The 14,002-nt window shown below is 47.4% G+C and overlaps 1 protein-coding gene across 8 annotated transcripts in view; it reads left to right on the forward strand.

Moving 5' to 3' along the window:
• Positions 1–14,002, forward strand: part of LOC144601342 (leucine zipper putative tumor suppressor 2 homolog) — a 112,567-nt gene that overhangs the window by 75,943 nt on the left and 22,622 nt on the right. Inside the window, exon 1 of one of the 8 annotated variants that reach the window (XM_078413399.1) lies at positions 3,349–3,406. The exons of the other annotated variants lie outside the window; for them this stretch is intronic. The gene's annotated coding sequence lies outside the window, so the exon portion shown is untranslated. Of the gene's footprint in view, positions 1–3,348; positions 3,407–14,002 lie in introns of those variants that run through there. 8 annotated transcript variants of the gene reach the window in all.

Here is a 14,002-nt window from a genome sequence, read left to right on the forward strand (position 1 = left end):
CAAAGTGCTGGAGTAATTCAGCGGGTCAGGCAGCATCTCTGGATGGGGAGTTTTCTATGGCATCATTGGTCTTGTTCTTCCAACGGTACGACGGTGGAAGCACTTCCACTGTGTGTTATTGGCTGTAAAGCATTCTGAAAGGAACGTTCTGACAGGATGTAAATGCCCGTTGAAGTAAAACCATCTGTCAACCTTGGACGCCACTGGTGAATAGTAAGTGCAGGCATCTCCGGGTTTGGGAAAACACGTGAATTCCCAGCGCTGACATCACTTCTCCTTGCTGAGGGCAGGATTTACCATAATAATACGTTACTCCTTGCAGTAGGTAATCAGCATTGTCCTCTGAGATTTGTGTGGAACCGTACATTTGCCCTTTGCATTTGCTCAAACTTGACAAATAGCATTTATTGCAGATCAGCTGTCAGCATTGCCCAGGGCAACAAAAAAAAAGAGAACATGAAAGATTTATGCTTGTACGCTCTTAGAAAACATCTCACAGAGTTTCCCATCCAATGAATTAGTTTGCTCCCTGGAGATTGCTACTTTTGGCAAACATAGCAGCCATTTTTGCAGACTGGAACTTCCAGTTCTGCTTCTTCCCACAGACAGTGCTCAAATAATGTCAGGGACCTAATTAGATCTATGGCTCAATGGTTCTTTTATTGTCACGTGTGTGAAGTGCGAGCACAGCGGAATTATTTTTCACGCAAACAGTCCAGCAGAGTATTGCCGTACCCCCTCTCCCCGATTAGCAAGTGTAGGGAAATAGCCCACTGAGTCCGCATGCAAGAGGCGCCGTGTTTTGGTGCAACTATCAAAGTCCACACTCTGGTTCTGATGAGCGGTGCCTGTTCCAGGCAAGTCCCAGGCTGTTGCCGACCTCCAGCTATCTCCTTCCTTGGACGTCAGGCCTGCAGCAGCCTGGGGCTTATCCGGACCTGCCTGGATCGAAGGGCGCTCCAGCACTTCCAGCATGCGGACTGGACTTTGGACTTTTTCTTTGCAAGCAGCGTCAAAATATGGTGACTGTGCATTTGTAGGTTGTTCAAAAGAGTTTCACCGTGCTGTTCATACGCGACAACAAAGAAACGATGAGCCATTGAGTTCAGTGTCACCGATCAGGCACTTTCCACGGCACAAGGCCTTCTGGGTAAGCACCTGCGCCATTACCATCGCCTCTCCAAGCTGGAAAAGGTACCGAGAAGATTCAAGCAGGAAAGGGTACAGAGAAGATTTACAAGGATGTTGCCAGGGCTAGACGGTGTGAGCTTCAGGGAGAGGTTGAGTAGGCTGGGACCCTATTCCTTGGAGCGCAGGAGGATGAGGGGTGATCTTATTGAGGTGTATAAAATCATGAGAGGAATAGATTGGGTAGATGCACAGTCTCTTGCCCAGAGTAGGTGAATCGAGGACCAGAGGACATAGGTTTAAGGTGAAGGGGAAAAGATTTAATAGTAATCTGAGGGGTAACTTTTTCCACAAAGGGTGGTGGGCGTATGGAACAAGCTGCCAGAGGAGGTAGTTGAGGCTGGGACTATCCCAACCTTTAATGAAACAGTTAGACAGGTACATGGATAGGACAGGTTTGGAGGGATATGGACCAAACGTGGGCAGGTGGGACTAGTGCAGCTGGGACATGTTGGCCGGTATGGGCAAGTTGGGCCGAAGGGCCTGTTTCCACACTGTGTCACTCTATGACCATATGACTCCATTACCAGCTTGTTTCTGATGTAAACTTGAGTGAAGGGTACAGTGTTGTGGAAATTACAGACTGCCCTGATTGCACTCGGGACTGAGTACAGAATTGTTTGCGTAAGAGCGAGGGAGAAATAGGTGGGAGTCCTGTTGGTGGGTGGGGTTGTTGGCTTGGGGGAGAAAAGGGGGGAGGGTGTTGGGTTGAGGGGGGGGTTAGTGAGGGCTTAACGAAATTTGGAGAATTCAATATTCTTTCCACTGGGCTGTGACCTTCCCAAGTGGAACGTGAGGTGTGGTTCCTCCAGTTTGTGTGTAGCCTCCCTCTGGCAATGGAGTTGGTCTGCATGAACAGGGTGGGCCGAAGGGCCTGTTTCCGTGCTGTGCAGTTCTATGACTTGCTGGCTCCAGCACCACCGTTCCAGTGAAAAGGCCAGCGTTTTCTGAATTCAGCACTCTCCTGCTGCTATTTGCCCCGTGCAGTTCCTCCTGCATTTTCTGTTTCACTTTCATGCCACCAAGCAGCTTGTCAGCCAGGTGCCAGCGTGCAGTGTCGTTGTTCCATTGTTTTATGCTAAACCCGGCACCAGGAATCCGTGACATTAGGTAGAAACAAAGAACTGGTAGAAGGCAGGAGAATGGGTTGGCAGGAAGAGATAGATCAACCACGATTGAATGGCGGTGTGGAATTGATGGGCCGAATGGCCTAATTCTACTCCTATTCCTTATGACCTTACACCTGCAGATGCTGGTTTATAAGATTTGCACAAAGTGCAGGAGTAACTCAGCAGGTCAGGCAGCATCTCTGGAGGAAAACGTTTTCAGTCGGAGAGTTGTAAATCTGTGGAATTCTCTGCCTCAGAAGGCAGTGGAGGCCAATTCTCTGAATGCATTCAAAAGAGAGCTAGATAGAGCTCTTAAGGATAGCGGAGTCAGGGGGTATGGGGAGAAGGCAGGAACGGGGTACTGATTGAGAATGATCAGCCATGATCACATTGAATGGCGGTGCTGGCTCGAAGGGCCGAATGGCCTCCTCCTGCACCTATTGTCTATTGTAAAAGGGATGGGTGACATTTTGGGTGGGCACCCTTCATCAGACTACCTGCTGTGCTACTGTGTCGCCCCCTGTGTGGCTTTCTCGGTTTTGCAGTCTGCCCCATTACAACATACCAAGCCATCTTCACGGATTGCCTTAAGTCCCCCAAAACTGCCGCCCTACCTTCTCTGTTGATAAGTTGATAAGTTTATTGAACGGTTTCCAAGACGGGAGTGTAGGTTGCAATGATGGCATTTATTGTCCATTTATTGTCCATCTTTAAATTGTTCTAGAAATGAGAAGCCAGTTTAGGAGTCAAATGAAGAAGGTTTTGAAGAAGGGTCCTGACCTGAAACATCACCCACCCTCTTCCTCCAGAGATGCTGTCTGACCCGCTGAGTTACTCCCAACACTTTGTGTCTATCCACGGCATAAGGAAGCTTCTGCCATCTGTAGCTGATGCTGTTCGCTACGGCACCAGTTGTCGTGAGCCATTGCAAAGTCCTGACCAAGTGGAGTTATTATTAATGCGCTTGGCCACGTGTGGAGGAGCTGAAGGTCAGAGTTGAGCAATGCTGGACATCACTGAGGTTTGGGAGCATCTGTAAAGTTGGAGTGTTCCTCCCTGCCGACTTTGGTGACTGCCGGGCTTTGGTGTAGAGGGTGTGCAGAAACAAGGTAAGGTGTTTAAGGCTTAGAGAGAAGGAACTGCAGAAAGAAAGATGCAAAATGCTGGAGTAACCGAAACATCGCCTTGTCCATGTTCTCCAGAGATGCTGCCTGACCCACTGAGTGTCGCCAGCATTTTGTGTCACTTGCTGAGTTACTCCAGCATTTTGTGCCTATGTTTGATATAGCAGTCTGAAGAAGGCTTCCGATCCGAAATGTCACCCATTCTTTTTGTCAAGAGATGCTGCCTGCCCCGCTGACTTACTCCAGCATTTTACGTCTGTCTGTAGTTCTTTGTTACTACCTACCATTCAATGTGACCACAGCTGATCGGTGTGGCCTCATCTCCTCTTAACATAGAACATGTCACACAGTACAGCATAAGAACAGGCCCTTCAGCCCACAACATCTGTATTAATGACCCATTCGCACTAGTTCTATGTTATCCCACTTTCTCATCCACCCCCGCCCGACATATTAAGGATAATTTTTAGAGAGACCAATTAACTTGCAGCCTCGCAAGTCTTTGGGAACAGATCGGGAAGACGCAGAGGAGGGGAGTCGAGAACCAGAGGACATAGATTTAAGGTGAGGGGGGAAAGATTTAATAGGAACCTGAGGGGTAACTTTTTCACTCAAAGGGTGGTGGTGTATGGAATGAGCTGCCGGACAAGGTGTTGAGGCCAGTACAATTACAAAGTTTAAGAAACATTTAGGTACACGGGTTTAGAGGGATATGGGCCAAGTGCAGGCAGGTGGGACTAGTGTAGATGGGACACATTGATCGGTGTGGGCAAGTTGGTCTGAAGAGACTCTGGGTAAGAGTCTGTGCATTTACCTCATCTATTCCTCTCATGATTTTGTGCACCTCGACAAGATCACCTCTCAACTTCCTCATCTTCCAAAGAAGAAAGTCCTAGCCTGCTCAACCTCTCCCTACAGCTCAGGCCCTCGAGCCCTGGTAACATCCTCGCAAATCTTCTCTGTACCCTTTCCAGTTTGACAACATCTTTCCTATAACATGGTGGCCAAAACTGAACACAATACTCTAAAAGCGGCTTCACCGACGTCTTGTCCATCTGCAACATGACCTCCCAACTTCTGCACTCGATACCCTGACTGATGAAGGACAAGGTGCCAGAAGCCCTTTTGACCACCCTATCCACCTGCGACGCCACTTTCAAGGAACTAAATGGTTGCCAGCTGGAAGGCTTTGTGCCTTTAAATTATCCTGGGATTAAGAGAGAGGGATTATAAAGCCCTTTGCAACCTGGTGTGACTGGGGTTGTGTGAGAGCAGAATGAATGTGAGTGGGATTGTGTGGACTGTGTTAAGAGATACATCGTTCGCTGATCATGGACTGCAGATGTATCCCCCTGGCAATGGCCAAGATGCAACGGACAGATGAATAAAGCCTCTACTTTGGCACCATCGTTCAAATATCCTCTGCCTGTTTCTGGTAAGGTGCTCCAACTGTTTTAATTCGACCAGCGTTGCAAATGACTGCAGCAAATACATTTAGCAACAAAGAACTACAGATGCTGGTTAATCTGCAAAAAGGACACAAAATGCTGGAGTAACTCAGCAGATCAGGGAGCATCTCTGGCGAACATAGACGGGTGATGTTTTGGGTCGGGACCCTTCTTCAGACAAGATGTTCTCCATGTTCTCCAGAGTTACTGCCTGACCCGCTGAGATACTCCAGCACTCTGTGCCTTCTTTTCTTCAGGATTACTTGACAGTCTCATCTTATCTTCGGGCGGCACCGCGGCGCAGTGGTAGAGTTATAGACAATAGACAATAGGTGCAGGAGGAGGCCATTCGGCCCTTCGAGCCAGCACCGCCATTCAATGTGATCATGGCTGATCATTCTCAATCTGTACCCCGTTCCTGCCTTCTCCCCATACCCCCTCTATCCAGCTCTCTCTTGAATGCATTCAGAGAATTGGCCTCCACTGCCTTCTGAGGCAGAGAATTCCACAGATTCACAACTCTCTGACTGAAAACGTTTTTCCTCATCTCAGTTCTAAATGGCCTACCCCTTATTCTTAAACTGTGGCCCCTTGTTCTGGACTCCCCCAACATTGCCTCACAGCACCAGAGACCCGGGTTTGATCCGGACCACGGGTGCTGCTTGTACGGAGTCTACACATTCTCCCTGTGACTGCGTGGCTTTTCTCCAGGTTCTCCTCCCACACTCCAGAGACGTGCGGGTTTGTTGGTTAATTGGTTTCTGTGAATTGTTCCCAGTGTGTAGGATGGAACTGGGGTACGGGGTGATCGCTGGTCGGCACGGACTTGGTGTGCCGAAGATTTAGTATTTCCACGATGTATCTCTAACACTACAACTAAAATTTAAAATGATAAACTGTAAAACAATTTGACATTTTATACCTTTCATGATTTAAGAATATGTAAATGCAAGTCTACTTCAGAGAAAGGTTAAAGAGGTTGAAAGGCAATTATATTTTTTCATGCTCTTCACAGTTTGAAAATAAAACATTCTTTTTGCCTTGAAGTCAGGAGTTTTTAAAATATTTATGAAGGTGCAGAAACTATTTAATCATCACCATCAAGTTTATAAAGAGAATTAAATTGATTCCATATAATGGAATGGAAATCACTGATTGTCTTGCTGAGATATAACTTTGGTTTGGTGCATGTAGTTGATTTTTGTCGATTAATTTTAATTGGGCATAATTTATTGGAAAAATTGGTTGAAAGGAGTTCAAACAAGATCAAAGTTGCACTGTTGAAGATGGCATAGTTGATATGTGTATTTAGCCAATGTATATCCTTTGCTGCAGAAGAGATTGGTTGCTCTAGAGATTGCTGTAGCTGGTTTACTTGTCCCTTCCCACCCAAACCACCCCCTCCCCAGGGGCTTTACCCTGCAGCCACACGAGATGCAACACCTTCCCCCCTGTACCTCCTCCCTCGACTCCATCCAGGCACCCCGACAGTCCATTTAGGTGAGGCAGAGGTTTACTTGCACCTCCTCCAACCTCATCTACTGTATCTGGTGGTCCCAGTGTGAGCTCCTATATATCAGCGAGACCAAACTCCGACTGGGAGATAGATTTTAGCTGAACACTTACGCTCAGTCCGCCTTGGCCTACGTGATCTCCCGGTTGCCAAACACTTTAACTCCCCTTCCTATTCCCATACTGACTTTTCTGTCCTGGGCCTCCTCCACTGTCAGAGTGAGGCCACACTCAAATTGGAGGAACAGCACCTCATATTTTGCTTGGGCAGCTTACACCCCAGCAGTATGACTATTGATTTCTCTAATTTCAATTAACTCCAGCATTTCTCTCTCCCCCCACCCCCTTTCAGTCTGAAGAAGGGTTCCGATTCAGAACGTTACCTATTCCTTTTCTCCAGAGATGCTGCCTGACCCGCTGAGTTACACCAGCATTTTGTGTCTTTCTTCGGTATAAACCAGCACCTGCAGTTCCTTCCTGCTCTAGAGAACTTGTTCCCCGATCTGATCCAAATACTTCGTCCACCCCCAAGTTGTTTTATCGAAAGCTTCCATCTGAAATGTGTGAACCTGAACATTGAACCCCACTGAGAACCCCAGACATTGAATTCCCCAATTTGAGTCTAATTAACCAAACCCCCTCCTGCCTTTTCCCCACCACTCATTCCCCCCCCCCCCCCCCGTTCTATTCCCTGTGCCCCACCTGGATTTGTGCCCATTTCTCCCATTCCGCTCCCCTTCCACTTACATTCCTTGCTCTGGCTTCACAACTCACAACTCTTATATCCGTACCTCACACCTTTTGTCTTTTCATCTCTGGCCTTTGTCCAACAATCTTCCTATCAACCCTCTCCCTCTCACCTGCTTCGACCCATCACACACCAGGCTTTGTCCTGCCCCCAACCCCCCCCACCTTCCAGCTTTCTTCTCCCAGCCCCCTCCCCATCTCGAGCAAAATCAGTAAGAAGAAGGGTCCCGATCTGAAATGTCACCGATCTATGTTCTCCAGAGATGCTGCCTGAGCCATTGAGTTACTCCAGCACTTTGGTCCCCGGGCTGTTGGTTTGGTTGCACAAGTATTTATCCTGAGGTCTGTTGACTCTTCTTGGTTTGAGCATATTCACAGAGAAACAGCGTGGAAAGAGGCCCTTTGGCCCACCGTGCCGACCAACGATTACCTGTACACTAGTTCAATGTTTTGCCACCTTTGCATCCTACACACTAAGGGCAATTTACAGAAGCCAATTAACCTACAAACCTGTACGTCTTTGGAATGTGGGAGGCCATTTAGAACTGAGACGAGGAAAAACTTTTTCAGTCAGAGAGTTGTGAATCTGTGGAATTCTCTGCCTCAGAAGGCAGTGGAGGCCAATTCTCTGAATGCATTCAAGAGAGAGCTAGATAGAGCTCTTAAGGATATCGGAGTCAGGGGGTATGGGGAGAAGGCAGGAACGGGGTACTGATTGAGAATGATCAGCCATGATCACATTGAATGGCGGTGCTGGCTCGAAGGGCCGAATGGCCTCCTCCTGCACCTATTGTCTATTGTCTATTGAAACCGGAGCACCCGGAGAAAACCCACGTGGTCACAGGGAGAACGTAAAAGACTGCAACCGTAGTCAGGATGGAACCCGGGTCTCTGGCGCTGTGAGGCAGCAACTCTACCGCTGTGCCACCGTGCTGCCTCTCATTTAGTTTCCTCGAATCCGTTTGTATTTATTAGTCTGTGAAACAAATGGCCTGGGAGATGAAAGGTGAAGGTCTTTGAATAACTGGTTTGTAACGCATGAGAAATGAAAGCAGTAGTCCTGGACGTTCCCCAAACACTGTGAAAACCAAGGCCAACAAGCCTCCAGGATATGTTCTCGTTGGCTTCATCTTACTGCTGTGATTAAAATATTTTGGTCACAATTACCAATGTGAATTTGCTCATTCTGTGATCTGTTATGGTGCTGAATTATAATGAGCATGTAAATATTTAACAGGGAATATTTGCTTCAGCTGCCTGGTAGATTTGCAGAAACTAATAGACAGGAGTAAATTAGTAGGACTTGACGAGATTGGTGTCGGTTGGTTTACAGATACAGCACGGAAAGAGGCTCTCCGCACTGACCAGCGATCACCTGTAAACTAGTTCCATCCTACACGCAAGGGTTCATTTACAATTTTTACCAAAGCCAATTAACCTATAAACACGTACGTCTTTGGAGTCCTGGCAACATCCTTGGAAAAACCTGCAAATACAATGACAATCCCTCACTCAGTAATGGCAGACAATCGGCAATTAGGGGGTAGGATGGAGGAGGGGGGAGGGGTTGATTCCCGAATAGGTTAGCCTCCCATTCCTGACTGGTGTCCATTATTGCCAATTGTTCGCTATAACCGAATAAGGGATTATCACGTGTCGGAAGGAACTGCAGATGCTGCTTTACACCGAAGAAAGACTCAAAATGCTGGAGGAACTCAACGGGTCAGGCAGCATCTCTGGAGAAAAGGGATAGGTGACATTTTGGGCTGAAGAAGGGTCTCGACCAGAAAGGTCACCTATTCCCCAGGGATGCTGCCTGACCCGCTGGGTTACCCCAGCATTTTGTGCCTTATCTAAGGGATTTTGCTCCGTGATAACGAGGGTTTATCATACTGTGATTCATCTCAGTCCGTTTGTACCTGAAGATGCAAAACAACCCGATGACATGGGCACAATAAACAGCTACATACGATCCTACTCACAGCTTCCAAAAACATTACTCTTGTGAAGTAACGTGAATCCTTTCGGAATTTTAAGTGCTAATTACTCTGCGATAAATTGAGATATTTCAGAAGGACATAATGAGGGAAGACGACAGACTGGGCAAATATCCTGAGTGCGCATTAAAATGCAATGACTCCCTCATGCTGAACGCACCAGTCTCTCTCTTTATTACATGGCAATTTGTTTTTGCCAAAACAGTGCTAGATGTTGCAAGTAATGCAATCAGTCGCCAGATCCATCGTGGGAATTAATGGGCTCGTTTATTAAAGTTGCATAAGAACATCCATCCTGCTTACCTCGGTTTTGAGATGTCGCTCCTCCGGGAGTGAGGCAATCGTTCCTCTGTTGGCAGTGGAAATATCGCTCAAGTTGACACCGTAGTACGCCGCCGCCAGGTTTGCAGAAGAACAAGGAGCTCTGTGAAAAACAGTGAGGACAAGGGGAACTATTTTAGTGGGAGATTTCGACGAACCGAATGTAAACTGAGAAACCAAGGGCAGTTTGGAGATTGTAGATGTGGTCGAGGCAGTTTGCAGGAAGCTGGCCCCACACCAACGCCGCGAGAGGCTCACAACAGATCAATGGTCTGGGTTTTTTTCCAAAAGTAAAACGTTTGCAGCAAATGGAACGTTCAACACTGAGACAAAAGTGCGGGAGTAACTCAGCGGGCCAGGCAGCCATCTTTGGAGAACGTTTCGGGTTTGGGCCCTTCTTCAGACCTGAATCGCAGAGGGGGAGGGAGCATTGAGGGAGGTTCTCGTACAACTCCCGCCAAAGAGAGAAAATGAACTTCTTCAAAGTAGGCAGACTTTGAGATTTCGCATGGGGGCAGTAAAATGGAAACACAAGAATCTTTTACATCCTACAATAGGAACCAGATTCCCTTGAAAAGACTGAAGAAACTGAGTCAATAACTAGAACAAATAGATTGTGTAGGCTGTTCAATAATATGTATGTGGAAACCAGTGTGTGAGTGTTTTGAGTCCTTGTGTTTGTGTGTGCCTGTCTGCACACCGTGTGTGTGTGTAGGTCTGTGTGTGTATGTGCATGTGTGTCTGCGTCTGTATGTGTATGCATGTGTGTGCGTGCGCATGTGTTTGCGTGTGTGTTTCTGTGAACGTGTGCGTCTGTGTGTGTATGTCTATGCGTGTGTGTGTGCGTGCGCGTGCAGTATTAATTGCTCCACTCTACAAGCAGTCTAAAAATATTTGGCCGTACACGGATTAACAGACAGATCAAAAGGGAAATGAAAAAAGAAAGATAGTCTGTTGAGATCCTACCAGGGGTACAGATTCATTAGAATCACAAGTAATTTGGAGAGACATTAATAGGTAATCGAAACAGCAAGAGAATCGCTAAAAATTACTGTACCAACTGAGTCTACGTCTAAGGGTTAAGGTATTCTTCCCTTGACAATAAAACGTCACCTATCCATTTTCTCCAGGGATGCTGCCTGACCCGCTGAGTTACTCCAGCACTTTGTGTCCTTTTGTGAAAACCAGTAAACAGTGTATGAGAGGCAAGTCAGCTAATTACATTTACAGCAGAAGAATTTGCAATAAATCCTGGGACTGGGTAAACGAAATTGGTTGAATCTCAGACGCACACAAGTATTTTCCACTCCTTAGAAGTGCAGTGGAAAAACTCACCCTCCATCCTGAGGGAAATGTCAATACTACTTCCATATTTCATAAATGTCCTGGGTTTGGAAACTCAGGTGTCATTATAATATTTAAGAAATGCACCAGGGCAGCACAGTGGTAGAGGTTTTGCCATCATCAGCACCAGAGACCCAGGTTCGGTCCTGACCACGGGTGCTGCCTGTGCAGAATTTGTACGTTCTCCCCGAGACCACATGGGTTTTCTCTGGGCGTTCTGGTTTCCTCCCACACTCTAAAGGCGTGCAGGTTTGTAGGCTAATCGGCTTTGGTAAAATTGCTAAGTTGTCCCAAGTGTGTGTGTAGCGTCGTGTTATTGTGCGCAGAAACAGGCCCTTTGGCCCACCGAGTCCTCGCTGACCAGCGATCACCCCGTACACTAGCACTGTCCGTGCCGCCAACCCTTCTGGGATGGAGGGACACGTCCCGAAAGGGAATTTAATGTGCTATCTCGTAATTGTGTCCGGATTAAAGGACATGCCGGACTGTCAGTTGCCGGAAAATCAGTGGTGAACCTGTGGAAATTTGTAAGAGTCCTTGGTCTCCTAAGGAAGTATGGCAGATATTTAAAGAAAATCAATATCAAAAAGAACAAAATGGTGAACGGTACAAGGTTCAGGTGCAGGAGTTGAGCATAGGCCAGGAGGTTTTACGCTAGTTTCCGAGTTGCAACTTTAATGCAGGGAGCTAGGTGGAAAAAAATGTTCCACTGGTTTTTGAGGTGATAAATCCTTCAATTTTCAGTTGACCGTTTTTTTAGGCAGTTCCCAGGGTTGCTACAAGCCAACAGTACAACAAGGCCAGGATTGTTCCGGTTGGGCTTTATGTGTGAATCTGGCTCAGTGGTGGGAGAATTCGTGCAAGCTCAACTATGTGAGGATTCATCCAGCTGTGAGGATTCATCGGGAGCCAGCCTTGGATGGGAGCTCAAATTTGAGCTGGAACTGGAGCAAAGCATCAGGACATCAGGAGGAAAATAATTCAAGTCATAGAGTCGTACAGCACAGTAACAGGCCCTTCGGTCCAACTGGTCCATGCCAACCAAGTGCCCATCTAAGCTGATTTGGTCTGAAGAAGGGTCACGATCGGAAATGTCAGGTCTGAAGAAGGGTCTCGACCCGAAACGTCAGGTATGAAGAAGGGTCTTGACCCAAAACGTCAGGTCCGAAGAAGGGTCTCGACCCAAAACGTCAGGTCTGAAGAAGGGTCTCGACCCGAAATGTTACCCATCCCTTCTCTCCCGAGATGCTGCCTGACCCGCTGAGTTACTCCAGCATTTCCTGTCTACCTTCGATTTAAACCAGCATCCGCAGTTTTTTTCCTGCCCATCTAAGCTAGTCTCATTTGACCTACATTCTTATTTGACCAAACATTTACTATCCATGTACCTATCCAAGTGATTTTTAATTGCTGCCATTGTCCAAATGCCTTTGAAAAGGAAGGGTCACTGAGTCATACAGCCTAGAACAAGTCCATTCCGACCAGTAAGCATCTATTTCCGCCACCCTGCACTGATTCTATTTTCTTCTCCCCACATTTTCATCACAAAGTCCAATGCCCGCAATGGGGTAGAGGTGAATTGGACAGTACCCCAGCAAAAGGAAGGACCGTTCAGAAGCCTGGTATCAGAGGGGAAGAAGCTATTCCTTGGTCTGGTGGTGCACACTTTCAAGCCTCTGTACCCTCTGCCTGACGGGAGCAGGGAGAAGAAGGAATGTCAGACACAGAGTGAAGCTCCCCCCACACTGTCCCGTCCCACACACCAAGGGTCAGACACAGAGTGAAGCTCCCCCCACACTGTCCCATCCCACACACCCAGGGTCAGACACAGAGTGAAGCTCACCCCACACTGTCCCATCCCACACACCCAGGGTCAGACACAGAGTGAAGCTCACCCCACACTGTCCCATCCCACACACCAAGGGTCAGACACAGAGTGAAGCTCCCCCACACTGTCCCATCACACAATAGATCCCAACAAGGCTGGGAAAAGGAAGACACAAAATATTGGCGTAACTCAGCGGGTCGGGCAGCATCTCTGAAGAAAATGGATAGGTGACGTTCTATTGCCACGGTAAGAATACCTACACCCTTAGACGTGGACAGTTCTACCTCCTCCCCCAAAGGATTGACAAAGACGACTGCTCCTGCCCCACTGAACTCACTTCCGCCTACTTCAATTCCATCCTATGTCCCCCCCTGCCCAGTCCCTTCCCACTTACATCCAAGACATCTCACACGCCCTTCGACACTTTAAAGACTTCCAGGCCCCCGTGTTCACTCCTGGCTGACTGGGAGAAGGAAGCTTGCAACATCGCCATAAGGCCTGTCTGTGACTGTGCTGCACTGCGTAACGATGTGGGCTTCACAGGCACTGTTCCTGTGTTAAATTCTGATCACAGGCTGCTGCGCAAGACTAGATATTGATTGACCAACTAGCAAGGCTCGATAACAAACAGATGTATCAAACTCTTCCCACATTCTCCAATGAATTCGGAATATGAAGGGAAGATTGAAAGTCAAGAAGATTCAATGGGGTAAACAGAGAAACCATTGCCTGAGGGGGTCAGGGAATCCAGAACACGCGTCAGCCACAGAACCGAAGCGGGCCCTTCAGCCCACTGATCAATGCTGACCATGAACCAGCACTGAGTTTAGAAGGATGAGGGATGTGTGGAGGGGGACACCTCATTGAGACATTGAATAGTGAAAGGCCTGGATAGAGTGGAGAGGATGTTTCCATTAGTGGGAGAGTCTAGGACCAGAGGCCACAGCTACAGAATAAAAGGACGTGCCTTTAGAAAGGAGATGAGCAGGAATTCCTTTAGTCAATGGGTGGCGAACCTGTGGAATTCATTGCTGCAGACGGCTGTGGAGGCCAAGTCAATGGATATTTTTAAGGTGGGCATTGACAGATTCTTGATGAGTGCGGGTGTCAGGGGTTATGGGGAGAAGGCAGGAGAATGGGGTTGAGAGGGAAAAATAGACAATTCATGATTGAATGATAGAGTAGACGATGCACCGAATGGCCTAATTCTCCTACTGCAACTTGTGAACTTATGAACTAATGCTCATTAATTCAATTTTAAAAATCTCTCCTCATTTTTTAGGATTAAGTTTATTGTTGTCATATGGACCAAGGTACAGTGTAAAGCTTTGTTTTGCATGCTATCCCAAAAAGATCAGACAATTCATACGTAGATATAATCAAT

This window comes from Rhinoraja longicauda, chromosome 16 (genome assembly GCF_053455715.1).
Source record: "Rhinoraja longicauda isolate Sanriku21f chromosome 16, sRhiLon1.1, whole genome shotgun sequence".
NCBI classification, from domain to species: Eukaryota; Metazoa; Chordata; class Chondrichthyes; order Rajiformes; family Arhynchobatidae; genus Rhinoraja; species Rhinoraja longicauda.